Raw genomic sequence first — 19,017 nt, 5'->3', positions numbered from 1 at the left:
CAGAAGGAGTGTTTACCTTAAAAGAATAAGGATGCAAACAGATAGAGAAGAAAGAGGTAGATAAATTATAAAGAGGAGACGTGAGGAGAGCATCTAATAGGAACATGATTAAGATATGTTCAGGGCAACAAAAACAAAATGAAAGTGGTAGAAAATTTATGTCAAACAGGGTCAGTAATGATGTTGGAGGGCAGGTGGGACTAGATTGTGGTGAGCCATGAATGCAGTTTATCAAACTAACTTCTCCTGGTCTGGGGAGTGTGTGTATGCACACTAACTGCTACAATTTGGATGATCTTCTTCCAAGGAACAATTAGAGCATTGATTTTTTTTTTGTCCTGTGGAATTTATTACTTCATAAAAATATGTACACTATTTTTCCTAATTGTTCTAAGTGAGTTTGTCTTATGACCTCAGTCAATAAACTTCTGGAAATCAGGGGGTATGCCTTATTTATTAGGAGTGATTGAAACTGCCTGAATGAATACAAATTGTAAAGACAGTGGTGAAATGTATTTAAAAATAAGGAATAAGGAACAGGGAAAATGTAAATGAGAATGAAGGGTAGCAAATAAACACACTCATGAATAGCATGTTTTCCTCTAAGTATATCAAAGAGGAAGAAACATGCTATGTTCGTAGACAAGCTGAACTTCCCTTAACATGTGCTTGTAAAAGGTTGACTTTGATTTATGCAATGCACACTTTTTAACAAGCTATTGGAAGCAGAGCTCCCGTTATCTATTACCTCTCAGTCCCAGGCAACAAATATTCTTTGCCTGCTTAGCCAAAGGAGAGCTGGACCAAATTATACTGTCTCTTTTGCTAGCAAGCGTGGCATTAAACTTTGCCAGCAGACTACTCGGGAAGGGGGTTTTGGTCTTGCTCTGACCTGCTCTTTCTGTGGGTTCCTGCAGAGCTCACGATATCTCTCCTCACAGCCTTTCAAGAACAGTGTTCAGCAGTTTCACTGATGTGCTAGCTCACTGTGGGTGACTTCTACTGGTTATCTGTACCAAGTGCTGGAATTCTGATACTAAGTTGCAGGAAACAAATGCCTACACCTGATAACTCCCTCACCTGATAGCACCCCCAGCTGGCTTCATGATGAGTCAGGAGACACACTATCATCTCCTGGTGGCTGGTTTTTCCTAGCCCTGCTCTCAAGTGTTTCCAGGCAAGTGCTGAGATATGGTCTCACTGGGTAAAACTTGGGACACTCCACAAAGGAATTTTCTGATCAGTGCTATTGTGGTGCCTCCCTGCTTATTTTGGTACCCAGGCTTCTCAGTGAATCTCAGCAATCAGTAATTCCGTAAATGTTTTTGCTATGTAGAAAGCATAGCTGCACTTTCCCAAGTAAGACTTGGCTTTAGTCCAGCCCCCCCCATACCATCTCTCTCTCTGTCTCTCTCTCTCTCCCCCCCCCCGCCGTGTGTGTGTGTGTGTGTGTGTGTGTGTGTGTGTGTGTGTGTGTTCCTTCAAATTGTTTTCTTCCTTCAGTACTCTGCCTTGGCACTAGGATCAGTCATTTCTTTGTATGTCTACTAGTTATATATTCTTTAGAGCCTTCTTTACCCCATAGGAGCTAACTCCTATTTAGTCCAATTCTTGTCATAGTACTTTTTTTAAATATAAAAGTATCTTTGTTTAAATCTCTGTATAGTTTCTTTCTCCTAATTGAATTCTGACTGAAACTAGTGCTGTGAGATGTAAGAAACCAACAGTCCTATAGTTAAACTATATTTTGTACTATCCATTCTTGCTCCTTGGAGTGTGCATTTTTTTTTTAACATACAGTGAAAAGTTATACTTAGAATTAGGCAGCTGGACTCAGTTTAGATGATCCCAATTTTGTTGGCAACATCCAAGGCATCATAGCCAGGAGCCAATCGAACATATGCCTTCTTCTCTCCATCAGATCTGATCAGGGTTTTGACCTTGGCCTCATCAATGTCATAGAGTTTCTTTACAGCCTGTTTTATCTGGTGCTTATTGGCCTTGACATCCACAGTGAAAATAAGTATGTTATTGTCTTCTGTCTTCTTCATGGCTGATTCCGTGGTCAGGGAAAACTTGATGATGGCATAGTGGTCAAACTTGTTTCTCCTGGGGGCGATCTTCCAAGGATACTTGGGCTGTCTTCAGAGCCGCAGTGTCTTGGGCCAACGGAAGGTAGGTGACGTGCAGATCTTCTTTTTCTTTTTAATTAATTTATTTATTTAAGAAAGGAGACATTAACAAAATCATAGGATGGGGGGGTACAACTCCACACAATTCCCACCACCCAATCCTCATATCCCATCCCGTCCCCAATAGTTTTTCCATTCTCTATCCCTCTGGGAGCATGGACCCAGGGTCCTTGTGGGAGGTCTGGCTTCTGTAATTGCTTCCCTGTTGAACATGGGCATTGACTGGTTGATCCATACTCCCATTCTGCCTCTCTCTTTCCCTAGAAGGGTGAGTTTCTGGGGAAGCTGAGCTCCAGGACGCATTGATGGGGTCTTCAGTCCAGGGAAGCCTGGCTGGTATCCTGATGGCATCTGGAACCTGGTGGCTGAAAAAGAGAGTTAACATACAAAGCCGAACAAATTGTTGAAGAATCATGGACACAAAGGTTGGAATAGTGGAGATGAAGTGTTGGGGGGTACTCACTGCAAACTCTAGTGTACTACTGCTTTCAGGTATATGTTTGCCCTAGTTTATGGATACCTGTGAACATATGCTCTGTCTCCTAGAACCTGGTCTATATCTAGGTTTTGGGACTTTGTTAGGAAGTGAATCACCTGGGATGGAATTAGAGAATACTATGAAAGGATGTGATGAAGCTGAAGGGTTGTTGTTCCACACTTGAAGTCTCTGGACACAGTCTGAAGTGAAGCATGCTGGGGTGACAAAATATGTCTGGGAGACAGTGGCTTAACACAGTAGACTTGGGCAAAATTTTCATTTCTTAACAAATTGCCCTTAAGTGCCTATATCTTGGGTGTTTCCAGGTCCTGGGGGAATAAGAGTGAACAAAAAGTACATAGTCACAAAACTTATTCTTAGTTAACATGTGAAATAGTCACATATAGCAATGTATCTTCAACATTGCAAAATGTTATAAGTTGTTGCATGTGTGTATGAGCCTAAAAGAAATATGTTGGAGAGGTCACAGAAAGTTTTATTGAGAAAATGATCTTTGGGTTGTGGTCTGAAGGATGAGGAAGAGGTAATGAATCTGCATTTATAAAAACAGAGTGTGTTGGTGCAAGGGACAAAGAGGCCTGTGACTAGTGAAGAGGGGTTTAGGAATAAAGGATAAGGGCATCAAGTAACACAGATGGGCAGGTAGTGGCCAGGCATTTCACAGTGTCTGAGACTCTAGGGAATGTCCGCACCCCCCGCCCCCGCCACAGACACACACACTCCCAGGCAATGTGAGTCATTGAGAGACTTGAAGCAGAAGTGTTTTGCAGAAGTCTAAAGGCTGTAGTACATTGTTGACATTTATACTTTTGGAGATCTCCTAGATAGCCTTGTAGAGAATAAACTGAAGAGGCTCTGCATGAATTCAAACAGGCTAAGGAAGGAGACTATTAAGATAGGGTGAACTGTTGTAACCATTAAATAGTTTCTCTGCTGGATCTACAAAAGAAGTAATTCCTGTCTTAAAATGAGTATGCAGTTAATTACTGAGATTTTTGTTTCTATCTTCTCTCATAGTCATTTTCCTCAGCTATTTTTCCTCCTTTACTGACTGGGTCTACTGCCAGCTACTGGACAGACTTTCTGTAAACAAGTAAAGCATCCAGACACGGGATAGTAATTGCCATGTAAGACCCAAATCCTTCCCTCCAGTAATCAACTGTACATGATTTCCTACCAACCAGGCAATTGCAGAAAGTGTACCCAGGCACGGCTAAAGCCGGATTTTATATCTCCTTGATGAACAAATTGGTTTACTGCACAGTTGGTCTGATGGTTAGTCTCATAGCCAATTACTAAGGCAACAGAAAATTGCAAATCCTCTTAGTGAATTTGGCCCTGTCATGTAGACTGGTAGTAAATTCTCTCTCTGGCTGTCATCGTTAAAAAGTGAGCAGTATAGCATTTTAATTTTGTGACAAGCGTTTAAATAGTTTTCCAGTGATACTCATATTGTTATATTGAAAAAAACTATGCATATTTTGTTTAAATGTAGTACATTTTAAAATAGTTTCATTTATTTCCCACTGAGAAAGATCAAGGATAAACTGTAACCTCACTGGCACATGTGGTGTCAGGGATCAAACAAAATTCAGGCCTTAATGCTTGTAAGGCCTATGTTCCATTCACTATATAAATTCCCAGGTCATTAAAATAAGTTTATTATCAGTTGACTTTTGTCTTTCTTTCCCTCTGCTGGAAGATTTGGCCTTGGCTTTTTTTTTTTATCCCCTCTTTTCAGTGTCATGTGGCAAAAAGAAAGAGTTACCAATTAAGGAAAACGCAAATACATTCTTTCTATTCAGGTTTCTATAGAGAGGCTGCCTCTAAGATGGCAGACTTGCTTTGGTTATAAACCTGAATAAAACCAGTGCCTTTGGATCTCTTTCTATAGATTATTCAGGCTTCTCTTTGTAATAAAAACATGGAAATCAATTGCTAGGTGCATTGCTTTATTTAATTGGAAACTCAGAGATAAAGTCTTGTGTGTTTAATTTAATGACTATACATTTTTTTTTTTCTGAGTAAGTACTATAGAATTAAAAATCCTGAACACTGGGAGTTGGGCGGTGATGCAGCAGGTAAGTGCACATAGTGCAAAGCTCAAGGGCCAGTTTAAGGATCCCAGTTCAAGCCCCTGGCTCCCCACCTGCAGGGGAGTTGCTTCACAAACAGTGAAGCAGGTCTGCAGGTGTCTATCTTTCTCTCTTCTTCTCTGTCTTCCCCTCCTCTCTCCATTTCTCTCTGTTCTATCCAACAACGACATCAATAACAACTATAATAATAACCACAACAATGTTAAACAACACGGGCAACAAAAGGAAAAATAAATAAATATTAAAAAATTTTTAAAAATCCTGAACACTAATTCACAAAATGATACTCCATTTCATGAAGATACTAGTGTTAGTTGTTCATCATTAAAGAGATTCACTGGGTAATGCAAGCCTTAGCATGTTAAGAATCGAAGGGGCCAGGTAGCGGTGCACCCAGTTGAGAGTACATGTTACCATGCGCAAGGCCCCAGGTTCAAGGCCATGCCCCACCTGCTGGGGTAAACTTCATGAGTGGTAAGACAGTGCTGCAGTTCTCTCTCTCTCTCTCTCTCCCTCCCTCCCTCCCTCCCCTCTCAATTTCTCTGTCTCTATCCTCCCCCCCTAAAAAAAATTCCAAACTTAGATGTTATCCATTTAATTTTCAGGAGTTGTGGAACATGGGAAATAGTTATTTAGCAAAGGGTTATGTAGAAAATCATTTATATTCACCCCTGTGACTTCAAATACCACATAATTCTCTCTCTCCACAATTTCTCCACCTCCATACAATAGCACAGATCCCATATCTTTCAGTTTTAGGATAATATTATTGGCAATTGATTAAATAATATGCTTTGATAATACCATAATTAGCCTAAAGTCAGTATGTACAGTTCTGAATGAATGACTACTTCTCCATCCTCCCAGTCTATCTATATATTATCTTCATCCACATTGCTATAAATGTTTTTCTCTTTTTCTTTAAAGTAGACCTGATCATTCTTATATTACTGTTGGAAAATTTTGTCTCAGTATTCCCTAGTCCACTGCAACAGTCACATTTCAGAAGCATGTCATTTTATTTTCTACCAGTTTCTAGTTGCTGCAGACTCACTGGTTTCCCTGGTCTAATTTCTTCTTTATACAATATGCATGTTTGCTTACTATAACACATGCACATATGTAGGGAAATTGTGAGGATGTGGTTGAGCTTGGCAGGGCTTGATCTGAGGGCCACGTCCATCCTGTCAGTCTCTCTCTCTCTCTACTGAGAGGTTAAGCAAGGAGGGACATGACTCCCCAAGATTTGCCTTGTCTTATCAGACTCTCTGCCTCACAAAGCACCCTACATTCCTGATACTATGGCCTGCTCCCTTATTATCTACATAATCATTGTTTTGCCTGAAAGATCCCCACCCATTCCATTCCTTTGATCTATCTTCTTTCTACCCTCAAAATACTCCCTGCCTGCAGGGTATTATTACTTATCCTACCAGTTAAAACTCTCACAACAGTTGCTAAGGAAGTTCCTATCTTTCCCAGCCCCTTTTGCCTTTCTCCGCCCCTTTCCAAACCATGTCAAGCCATTTCCGCTTATAACTTGCCACTTTGGATCTGACCTTTAAAAGCCTGGGCTTTCTGATCAGTAAATAATTGAATCGCCTCGCCACCACCAACTCTGTTCCTGGGTCATCTCTCTTGCATCAATGAGTGAGTAGCAACCCAGGCTGACTCCAGTTGTGTTCTTTACAACACAGAGAGTATGCACCTGAGAAGAGGCACCCCCACACTAGCCCAGCACACATATGTAAATGACTATACATATCAAATCAGCAGGAGAATTGAGCTTATTTTTTGAGTATATTATTATCTGAATTTCCACACGTGTTCGGATTCATGTAGCCTCTGCACTGTCAAGATATAATTTCCTTGTGCTCTCTTTTATAGTGTCTTTGCCCCTCCTCATCACACACTAACCTCTCAACTCCCAATTCCTCACAACCACTGGTATGGTTCTCAATGACAACATTTTTGTCTTTTGGAGAATGTCATGTAAGTAGAGGTGCATGAGTTTTTATTACTCAGAATAGTACTTCAGAGACTTATCTAAGTTGTTGAAGATATCAACAATTTCTTTTTATTACTACACAGTATCCCATTGTATGGGTATGTCACGGTTAATTGGTCCATTTGCCTATAAGTGAACAATTGAGTTTTTTCCAACTATTAGTGATTATTAAATATATAGTTGTTATAAAGCCTTTTTTGGTAAAGAATATGTTTGTTTTCCTTTAAGACAAATATTCCTCATAGTAACTAGTTACTTATAAATATCAAATCTAAATTTTTTTGGCATGAAGAGTGAGAACTAGGTAGTTCTCATTATGTAGTGAAAAGGCACAGAACTTTGGTGGTAGGTGTGGAATTATGCCTCTGTGATCTTATAAATTTGTGAATAATTATTAAATCACAAATAAAGGAAATAATAAAATAAAATAGTAAAAATAAAATAATAAGAGAAGAAAAGTTTTATCATGATATCCAAGACATTTTTTAAGTCCTTATCACAGCATAATGTAATCTATTGTTTAATATAGACATTAACACATCACTGCAATTTTTAATAATTTCATTGTAATTTACTACAAATCTAGTGGTCTAAATTAACACATATTATGATATCATATATTCATATATGTGCATGTACATAACAAAACTCTGGTCTTATTGAGAAGATATTGGCAAATCTACTTCTCCGTCAGTTTTCCAAGGGGAGAATTTTCTTTCAGGCTTATTCAGGATGGTGGAGAGGTTGTGGGGACCCTTCTGCCCTGCAGGTGGGCATGTAAATTGGTCCAACCTCTATGGAGAGCAGTCTGGATAACCCTCACAAGGCTAGAGATGGATTTCCATATGATCCAGTAATTCCTCTCCTGGGGATAAACCCCAAGGACTGGATAGCACCCAACCAAAAAGATATGTGTATACCTATGTTCATGGCAGAACAATTAATAATAGCTGAAACCTGGAAGCAAACTAGGTCCCCAACAATAGATGAATGGCTGAGAAAGCTGTGGTATATATACACAATGGAATATTATGCAGTTAAGAACAACGAACCCACCTTCTCTGACCCATCTTGGATGGAGCTAGAAGGAATTATGTTAAGTAAGATAAGTCAGAAAGATAAAGATGAGTATGGGATGATCCCACTCATAGATAGAAGTTGCAAAAGAAGAACAGAAAGGGAAACTCAAAGCAGGATCTGACTGAGTTTGGAGTAGGGCACCAAAGCTTCACTGGTGGGGGTGGGGGTTGGGGAGGTGGAGGTTGGTGTGGGTATGGGACCCGGACAGGACACAGTCTTTTGGTGGTGGTAATGATGTTTATGTACACTTCTATTAACTTATAGTTGTATAAATCACTATTTAATTAATATGAGAGGGGAAAAGTTGAATGTCTCAAACTTTTTAATGCATAGACCAAAGGCTGAGTCTTTGAAATGTTGACTCTCCTAAAAGATTAATCTAGGAGAACAGAAGCAACCAGTGGTGTTACTTTATAAGATACAGATATATATCATAAAATGACATAACTTATGGTGAGGGTATGCATGATACAGCAAATTCTAACAATGGGATTTTTTCAAAGTTAACCCAACTGCCAAATAATTTGATTATAGCTATAACTATCTATTGCCTTCTTAAACCCTAAGACAGCAAGAACCTCCTGATTCCTTTATAAAGCCCAAATTTCCCCAAGTCCTGAAACCTCTAGGGTGAGGCTCACTTTCCTTCATGCTTCTCTCAGTTCACATCAGTTGATACTGCATCTGATGATCCCAACCTATTCAATGCAATGAGTACCACCTCAGGATGCTTCACTTCTGACTGTGTCCAGAGATATCAGGCATGCAATGTCAACCCTTCAGCATCATTACTCGGGGGAGACCTTCCTTTTCACTGGACTCCTTAATTCCATTTCCGGTGGTTCACTTCCTAACAAAGCCTCAAAATCTAGATATAGACAGGTCTAATGCAATAGGGAATTTGTTCACATGTATCTATATATTAGGGCAAAATATATACCTTAAAGTAAAAGTGCACAATAGTTTGCAGTGAGTCAATAAATGAAGCAAGCAAGTACGAAGACCTAAAAAGACACGTAAAGTACCTAATGAAATAGTTTCTACTTAGACAGAGATACCCTCTTATTTTCTATTACACTTCCCACAGTCACTCCAAAGCTAACCTTATCAAAGTAAGGACTACAAAAGCTGAATAAGGGCAAGAGACTGTCATACTTTAAGGATGACTCTTTAGTCATTATCAGGTCACCTCAACATCTGGGGCCCTAGTTGGGGAGTCCTGGGATTCCCACAAAGACATGAAGTAAATCTTTTACACAATTAGCTCTTCAGTTACCGTTTAATAAGGACTCTTACCTTCAAGTTATATAGTGCATTAAAGGGTGTTTGTATTGTTATTGTTATGGATGTGCAAACTATTGTATTTACTGTCTACTGAAAAACATTAATCTGCAATAAAATAAATTTAAAAAAGACTCAGAGAAAGAATATGTTGTAAAATAATGACTATAAACTATATTGTGGGATATACACTCAGTGAAATACTAGTATTAAATTGGGAAAAATAAAGATTTAAAGTACAAATATTCTTATTTATTTATTTTAATTGTAATTTTATTTTATTTTATTTCTTTTTTATTGAAGAAAGGATCAAGCAACAAAACCATAGGGTAGGAGGGGCACAACTCCATACAATTGCCACCACCCAATCTCCACATCCCACCCCATCCCACAATAGCCCCCCGCCCCCACTCTCCATCCCTCTGGGAGCATGGACCCAGGGTGATTGTGGGTTGCAGAAGGTAAAAGGTCTGGATTCTGTAATTGCTTCCCCGCTGAACATGGGCATTGACTGGTCAGTCCATGCTCCTAGTCTGCCTCTCTCTTTCCCTAGTAGGGTGGGTCTCTGGGGAAGCAAAGCTCCAGGACACATTAGTGGGATCTTCAGTCTAGTGAAGCCTGGCAGCATCCTGGTGATATCTGGAAACTGGTGACTGAAAATAGAGTTAACAAATGAAGCCAAACAAATTGTTGAGCAATCATGGACCGAAAGCTTTGAATAGCGGAAAGGAAATGTTAGGGGGGTACTCACTGCAAACTCTAGTGTACTTCTGCTTTCAGGTATATATTTTGCAGTAGTTTACGGATACATGTGAATATACGCTCTCTCTCACAGAAACTGGTGTATATCTAGGTTTAGGGACTTTGTTAGAAAGTGAACCACCTGAGATGAAATTAGAGTATACTATGAAAGGAAAGGTCTCACCCGAGTAATGAAGCTCAAGGGTTGTCATTCCACACGTGAAGTCTCTGGACACAGTCTAAAGTGAAGCATGTTGAGGTGGCAATTGTTGCGTTGGTTAGGTTGTGATTGGCAGATGCAATATTATTTGATATGGATTGGGAAAGGCATATGGGAAAGTGGGCCCTATCCAAGCGTTCCAGGACTGGGGGAAGTAGAGGCTCTATAGTGGAGATGTGAGGTTCCTGCTGTCTTAGGGTTCAAAAAGACAACCTATGGTTAATGTTTTCATCACATTGATTGGTAATTGGGTTAACTTTCAAAAGTCCTTTTGTTAGGGTTTGCTATACAGTACCCAGTATCTTGTATATAGCTGTGCTATTGGTTGCTTCTGATCTACTTGGTCTAGGCTTTTGAGAGAGTCTGCATATCAATTACACAGCCTATATATTAAAAAGCTTCAGTTTGTGTTTTGAAAAACTTTGAGACATACAATTAATTTTCCCCCTCTCATATTAATTAACTAGTGATTTATATCACTACATTTTACTAGGAGTGTACATAAACACCATTCCCACCACCAAAAGACTGTGACCCATCCCTCCCACCCACTCCCACCCCCCAATGACCAGGAAGCTATATGTCTACCCATCAACACAGGGTTTTTACTTTGGTGCCCTACTTACAATTTGGTCAGGTCCTGCTTTTAGTTTCCCTTTCAGATCTTCTTACTCAACTTCTGTTAATGAGTGGGATCATCCCATACTCATTTTTATCTTTCTGACTTAGCTCACTTAACATAATTCCTTCTTGCTCTGTCCAAGATGGGTCAGAGAAGGTGGGTTCATTGTTCTTGATAGCTGCATAGTATTCCATTGTGTATATATACCACAGCTTTCTCAGCCACTCATCTGTTGTTGGGCACCTGGGTTGCTTCCAGGTTTTAGCTATTATGAATTGTGCTGCTATGAACATAGGAGTACACACCTCTTTTTGGTTGGGTGTTATGGAGTCCTTGGGGTATAACCCCAAGAGAGGAATTATTGGATCATATGGAAGGTCCATGTCTAGCTTTTTGAGAGTTTTCCAGACTGCTCTCCACAGAGGCTGTACCAATTTACATTCCCACCAGCAATGTAAAAGGGTTCCTCTGTCCCCACAACCTCTCCAGCATTAGTTGCTGCTGTCCTTTTTGATGTATGCCATTCTTACAGGAGTGAGGTGGTATCTTAGTGTTGTCTTAATTTGCATTTCTCTGACAATCAGTGACCTAGAGCAGTTTTTCATATGTTTGTTAGCCTTTTGGATCTCCTCTGAGGTGAATGTTTTGTTCATATCCTCTGCCCATATTTGGATGGGGTCATTTGATTTTTTGGTGCTAAGTTTGCTGAGCTCTTTATATATTTTGGTGATTAGTTTCTTGTCTGATGTCTGGCATGTGAAGATCTTCTTCCATTCTGTGAGGGGTCTCTTTGTTTGTGTGATAGTTTCTTTGGATGTGCAGAAGCTTTTCAATTTGATGTAGTCCCATTGGGTTGTATCTGCTTTAGTCTTCCTTGCAATTGGGTTTGATTCATCAAAGATGTCCTTGAGGTGTCGGTGGGAAAGTGTTTTACCAATGTTTTCCTCTAAGTATTTGATTATTTCTGGTCTGACATCTAGGTCTTTGATCCATTTAGAGTTGATTTTTCTTTCTGGTGAGATAAAGTGGTTCAATTTCATTCTTCTGTATGTTACAACCCAGTTTTCCCAGCACCATTTATTGAAGGGAGCCTCCTTTTTCCATTTAATCCTTTGGGCCCCCTTATTAAAGATTAGATGTCCATAGGTGTGAGAATTTATTTCTGGGCTTTCAATTCTGTTCCACTGGTCTGCGTGCCTATTTTTGTTCCAGTACCATGCTGTTTGATTATGATGGCTTTATAATATAGTTCTAGGGCTGGGAGTGTGATACCTCCATTTCTGTTTCTTTTCCTCAAGATGGTTTTGGCAATTCTAGGTGTTTTCAGGTTCTAGATAAATGATTGTAGTGTTTGTTCTATTCTCTTAAAGAAGTTTGGTGGAACTTTGATGGTTATTGCATTAAATTTGTATATGGCTCTGGGGAGAATATTCATTTTGATGATATTTATTCTTCCAGTCTATGAGCATGGTATATCTTTCCATTTCTTGGTATCAGTTTCTATTTCCTTGAGTAGCGACTCATAGTTATCAACATACAATTCTTTCACTTCTTTGGTCAACTTTATTCCTAGGTATTTGATTGATTTTGTTGAAACAGTAAATGGGAGTGATTTCTGGATGTCTTCTTCAGATTTAGTTTTTGCATAAAGAAATGCCACTGATTTTTGTACATTGATTTTGTAGCCTGATACCTTGCTATATTGCCTAATAACTTCCAGTAGTTTTCTGCTGGATTCTTTAGGTTTTTCTATGTAAACTATCATATCATCTGCAAATAGTGAGAGCTTGACTTTTTCCCTTCCAATTTGTATTCCTTTGATTTCTTTCTCTCGCCTGATTGCTCTGGCAAGAACTTCCAATACTATGTTGAAGAGTAACGGTGACCATGGACAGCCCTGTCTAGTCCCTGATCTAAGGGGGAATGCTTTCAGCTTCTGTCCATTTAGTATGATGTTGGCTGTAGGTTTGCTATATAGAGACTCCACTATCTTGAGGAATTTCCCATCTATTCCCTTTTTTTGTAGAGTTTTGAGCATGAATGGGTTTTGGATTTTGTCAAAGGCTTTCTCTGCATCTATTGAGATAATCATGTAGTTTTTGGCTTTGCTTTTATTGATGTGGTGAATGACATTGATTGACTTACATATGTTGAACCAGCCTTGCATTCCTGGGATGAATCCCACTTGGTCGTGATGAACAATCTTTTTGATATGTTGCTGTATCCGGTTGGCCAAGATCTTGTTTAATATTTTGGCATCTATGTTCATCAGCGATATTCGTCTATAGTTTTCCTTTTTTGTTCTTTCCCTATCAGCTTTTGGTATCAGGGTGATGTTGGCTTCATAGAAGGTGGAAGGGATATTCCTGTTTCTTCAATCTTATGGAAAAGCTTCAGAAGTATGGGTACTAACTGTTTCCTGAAAGTTTTGTAGAATTCATTTGTGAAGCCATCTTGTCCAGGGCTTTTGTTGTTGGGGAGATTCTTAATAACGGTTTCAATTTCTTTGTCTGTGATTGGTGCATTTAGATTTTGTAGTTCTTCTTGGTTCAGTTTTGGAAGGGCATATGCTTCTAGCAATTGTCCCATATCTTCCAGATTCTCTAGCTTGGTGGCGTATAGTTTTTTATAGTTGTTTCACAGGATTCTCTGGATTTCTGTGGTGTCAGTTCTGATATCTCCTCCATCGTTTACAATTCTATTAATTTGAGTCTTCTCTCTTTTTTTTTGTGAGTCTGCCTAGGGATTTGTCCATTTTGTTTAATCTTACAAAGAACCAACATTTGGCTTCATTGATCTTTTGTATGGTTCTTTTATTTTCGATGTTGTTTACTTCTGCTCTAACTTTAGTGATTTCTGTCCTTCTGGTTGCTTTAGGGTTCCTTTGTTCCTCTTCCTCTAAGTCCCTGAGGTGTGCATTAAGGTCGTTTATTTGAGCTTCTTCTTGGTGTTTAATATGTGATTGTATGGCTATAAGTTTCCCTCTCAGTACTGCTTTAGCTTTGTCCGAAATATTTTGATAGTTGTGTCTTCATTTTCATTTGTTTCCAGGAACATTTTAATTTCCTGCTTGAGTGAATCTCTTACCCAGTGGTTCTTAAGCAGTATTTTGTTTAGTTTCCAAATTCTGTGACTTTTAATAATTGTCTGTTTGTTGTTAAATGTTAGTTTTACTCCACTGTGGTCTGAGAAGATACTTGGGATGATTTTGATGTTCTTGAATTTATTGATGCTGTCTTTGTCTCCTAAAATGTGGTCTATCCTTGAGTATGTGTTATGTGGATTTGAAAAGAAGGTGTATTCCAGTTTTTTGGGGTGACAGACTCTGAAAATGTCCAAGAGGTCTTGTCTGTCAATTTCTTCATTCAATTCTCCAGTATCTTTGTTGGTTCTCTGCTTTGTTGATCTGTCAAAGTGTAAGAGTGGTGTATTGAAGTCTCCCACTATTATTGTATTACTATTGATGTATTTTTGAAATTCTTTTAGTAAGTGCTTGACGTATTTACATGGTCCCTCATTGGGTGCATAGATGTTAATAATTGTTATGTCTTCTTGGCTGATTGATCCTCTAATCACTATGTAATGTCCTTGCCTATCTTTTATTACTTTATTTAATTTTAAATCTATCGTGTCTGAGATGAGAATGGCTGTTCCTGCCCTTTTTGTGGTCCGTTAGCCTGTATGATAGGTTTCCATCCTTTCACTTTAAGTATGTGTTTATCTTGTTGTGACAGATTTGATTCTTGCAAGCAGCATATGGTTGGATTATATTTTCTGATCCATCCCCCCACTCTATGCCTTTTTATGGGTGAGTTTAAGCCATTGACATTTATTGATATTATGGATTTAATGTATTGTAGTGCCATTGTTCATAAAACATTTTTTTGTTTGCTCAGATATATTCCCAGTATTATAGTGATGTTCTTGATTATAAGAGGTCTTTTAGAACCTCTTTCAGGGCTGGTTTGGTGATGGTTGTTCCTTTAACTGTTGTTTGTCTAAGAAGGTTTTGATACCTCCATCTAGTTTGAATGAAAGTCTAGCAGGATATATTATCCTTGGTTGAAACCCTTTTTCATTCAGGGCTCCATAGATGTCTTGCCATTCCCTTCTTGATTTTAGAGTTTGAGTGGAGAAGTTTGCAGATAATCTTATGGGTTTTCCCTTGTATATGACTTTTTGTTTCTTTCTTGCAGCCATTAGGGTCCTTTCTTTATCCTTACTTCTTCTCATTGTGACTATGATGTGTCTTGGTGTCTTCAGGTCTGGGTTGATTCTGTTTGGTCCTCTCTGGGCCTCTTGAATCTTGATGTCCTTTCTGTTATTCAGGTCTGGGAAGTTTTCTTCTATTATTTCCTCTAGAATGTTTGCTTCCCCTTCCTCTCTTTCTTCCTCTGGCAGGCCAATTATACGAATGTTACTTCTTTTGAGATCATCCCATATGTCTCTGTTGTTGTTTTCAGTGTCTCTCAATCTCTTTTTAAGCTCTGTCACCTCTTTCTTCCTTTTCTCCAATTCATCCTCTGTCTGACTAATTCTGTTTTCTGCTTCTGTTAGTCTGCTTTCCCTTGCCTCAGCTTCTTTCTTCATTACAGCTATTTCAGCTTTCAGTTCTCTAATGGTCTCAAGATAATCAGTATTTTCCTTGGGGGTCTCAACTGTTGTTTCCCTAATACTGCCGTTCCTTTCCTCCAGTGTTGTTTTCATTTCTGTGATTAATAAGTTTATTATTGCTTACATACTTTTCCTATATATGGTTACTTTTGGCTTATTTGTAATTTCTTCTGGGCTCCTGTCTTCATTCATTGGGTTAGCAGTTTTATTCATTTTTGATCTACCCATTTTTTTGATTTTGTGTTTCTTTTTTTATGCTCTGTTGTTCCTCAGTTGTTGTGTCTTGAGTACAAGCAACACTGTACTAAATACTTTTATGACAATTGCACTCACCAACCTCAAGAATTACAATAGGAACTGAAGCAAGTATTGAAGCAGTTTAATCACTACCAGTTAGCCAAACAATGTCTCCAGTCCATGAAAAAATAGTAACCAAATCCAAGTGAAGATGAAAGAGAAAGGAAAGAAGGGATAGCAAGAATAGACAGTTATGCAAATCTACTATCCACTGTATATTATAGGGGTAACAAGAGTGGAAAGGGAAGTAGAGTAAAGATACACACATAGAGAGTCCACTCTGAGTCAGATTTCTTCCCCAAAATAATTCACAAATTCAGAAAGGCAAAGAAGAAGGAAGGAAGAAGTTTATGACAAGAAGAAAAAAAAAGAAAAAAGAGACAAGAGATAGAAAAGAGAAAAGATAAGAAAAAGAGCTGTAATTAAAGAGCAGTGAATGGAAAGTTTTTTTTGATTACTTTATTTTTACTTTAATTTAATTTTTTTAATTAGCTAGGAGGAGGAGGGAGGGGAGAGTCTGTAGAGGAGGTAGGAGTAACGAGACAAGTTCCTCCCACAATAGATAAGATGCCCACTACCCTAGCAATGAAAGATACCCTAAGAGTTAATTCTGATCAACCTAAATGGCGGGGAAGATATATGCCTTTATATAATATTAATAATAACATAGAGCAGGGTAAAAAAAAAACCCTGTCCCAGATTACCTCAAACCTCATAATCAGAGGCAGCTGATTGTTAAGAAAGAGAGAAAAAAAAAACACCTCAGGATTAGACAAGGATAGCTGTAATAGACAGTTATACAAATCTACTATCCACTGTATATTCTAAGGGTAGCTAAAGGAGGAAGGGAAGTTGAGCAGAGATACTCGCAGTGAGAGTCCACTCTGAGTCAGAATTCTTCCCCAAAATAATTCCCAAATGTGTATTAGTGAATTCAAAAAAGCACACTGTTTTATGGTGTGGGGTCTGGGGTTGTGGCTTTGGAAGCTGTAGGATTAAGGAAGAAAGGATGACAAGAATGAGAAAATGAAAAAAAAAAAAGAGAATAAAGAAAAAGATAAAAAGAACAGTCATAAAAGAGCCATGAAAGGAAAGGTTTTTTAAAAAAATTTATTTATTGGGAGTCCGGCGGTAGCGCAGCGGGTTAAGCTCACGTGGCACAAAGCACAAGGACCCCAGTTCCAGCCCCGGCTCCCCACCTGCAGGGGAGTCGCTTCACAGGCGGTGAAGCAGGTCTGCAGGTGTCTATCTTTCTCTCCTCCTCTCTGTCTTCCCCTCCTCTCTCCATTTCTCTCTGTCCTATCCAACAACAACAACAACAATAATAATAACTACAACAATAAAAAATTTATTTATTTTTAATTATTTAATTAGCTATGCAAAGTGAGGTGGAGGGGGGGTTGGCTACTTAGAAAGAAAAAAGGCCAGATGTTTCAGAAGGGTATAGACTTAGAATTAATGATACTCCCTGGTGGGATAGGAATTTGGTAAATACAGAAGCTCAGCAGGGAGCCTGCTAGGAGCTGGTCCCCAGGGACTTGTTGGGGGGTGGAGGCGGTGTGCTTAATAATTTAAAAGAAAAACATTTTTTTCCCTTTTTTTCTACTCTATTTTTTAACCCAAATTAAGTTATAGTCACCTCCTTGGTGTTACCGCTAGGACCCCTTATTGACTGGCCTACTAAAGTCAGAAAATCTTACCGTTTCCAGAAGATGTGATCAGAGCTCAAACCACTAGCAGCTTCTCAGTCTGCCATCTTACGGGAACCCCCCCAAATATTCTTTTTTTAAAAATATTTATTTATTTATTCATTCATTTTTCCCTTTTTGCTGCCCTTGTCGTTTTATTGTTTTGGTTATTATTGCTGTTGTTATTGATGCTGTTATTGTTGGATAGGACAGAGCGAAATGGAGAGAGTAGGGGAAGACAGAGAAGGGGAGAGAAAGATAGACATCTGCAGACCTGTTCACTGCCTGGGAAGTGACCCCCCTGCAGGTGGGGAGCTGGGGACTCGAACACAAATACTCTTTAATACTTATGGTGTTATTTTAAATCTCATTTGCTTTGGTGGCAAAAAGACCTATCTTCATTGTCTTAATAGTTATTTACTTCCACTATAAATTTTGTGTCAGTTGTTTACTTCCTCTGACTTTCATTATGGGAAAATTAATACATTTTGGCCAATGATTTTAAATAAACATCAACTAGAGAGGTTTCTGGGAAGGCCTTTACTTTTTATTCTATGAATTTTCTTTACTATTAATGGGATCATTTTGTAATTCATAACTCTTCATATATATATACACATATATATGTGTGCTTTCAATGATTTATTAATTATTGACAAGATTGTGGGTTAAGAGGGTAACAATTCCATTCAATTCCCACCACCAGAGTTCCATACCCTATCCCCTCCATTGGAAGCTTCCCTATTCTTTATTGCTCTGGGACTATGGACCAAAATTCTTTATGGGGTGCAGAAAGTGGAAGGTCTGGTTTCTATAATGCTTCTCTTCTGAACATAGTTATTGGCAAGTTGATCCACAGCCTCAGCCTGGTTCTGTCTTTCCATAATGGGATAGGGCTCTGGGGAGGTGAGATTCTAGGACACATTGGTGAGGTAATCTAGCCAGGGAAGTCAGGTTGAATTCATGCTAACATTTGCAATTTGGGGGCTGAAAATTAAAGCAGGAAAAATTGTTTAATAATCAGGAACCTAAAGGTAAGAATAGAACACGTGGAACTAAAGGGTATTGTGTGTTAAGAAGCTAGCAAGTCTATTTTAGGTATATTCCAAGGGGCCAATGATTTTACTAATTTTTTGCCTGAGCCCAATAGCTAATATGCAGGTGGGCTAAAAATACTGTCTGAAAAGATGATGTCAGAGTTGAGACTAGAAAGGACTAGAAAGCAAAAAGCAAATGACCCAATTCAAAAGTGGGGAGAGGATATGAATAGAATATTCATCACAAAAAAGATACAAAAGGTCAACAGACATACAAAGAAATGCTCCAAATTACTGCTTGTCAGAGAAATGCAAATAAAAACAACAGTGAGATACTACTTCACCCCGTGAGAATGTTATACATCAAAAGTAACAGCAGCAACAAATAATGGAGGAGTTGTGGGGTGGGGGAAAGAACCCTCCTACACTGCTGGAGGGAATATAAATTGACCCCATGTGGAGAGCATTTTGGAGAATCCTCACAAGGCAAGAAATGGACCTTCCTTATGACCCAATAATCCTTCTCCTAGGAATATATCCTAAGGCGTCAAACACACCCATACAAAATGATATATGTTTACCTATGTTTATACAATCTGTAATAGCCCAAACCTAGAAACAATTCAGGTTTCCAACAACAGA

General features: G+C 38.8%; 1 pseudogene; it reads right to left on the bottom strand.

Moving 5' to 3' along the window:
* Positions 1-1,801: 1,801 nt before the first annotated feature.
* LOC103109372 (large ribosomal subunit protein uL23-like) lies at positions 1,802-6,795 on the bottom strand (annotated as a pseudogene).
* Between the last annotated feature and the right edge of the window lie 12,222 nt (positions 6,796-19,017).

This window comes from Erinaceus europaeus, chromosome 14 (genome assembly GCF_950295315.1).
Source record: "Erinaceus europaeus chromosome 14, mEriEur2.1, whole genome shotgun sequence".
Taxonomy (NCBI): Eukaryota; Metazoa; Chordata; class Mammalia; order Eulipotyphla; family Erinaceidae; genus Erinaceus; species Erinaceus europaeus.
Note: the sequence above shows the minus strand (reverse complement) of the source record. Positions and strands in the feature narration are given on the sequence as shown.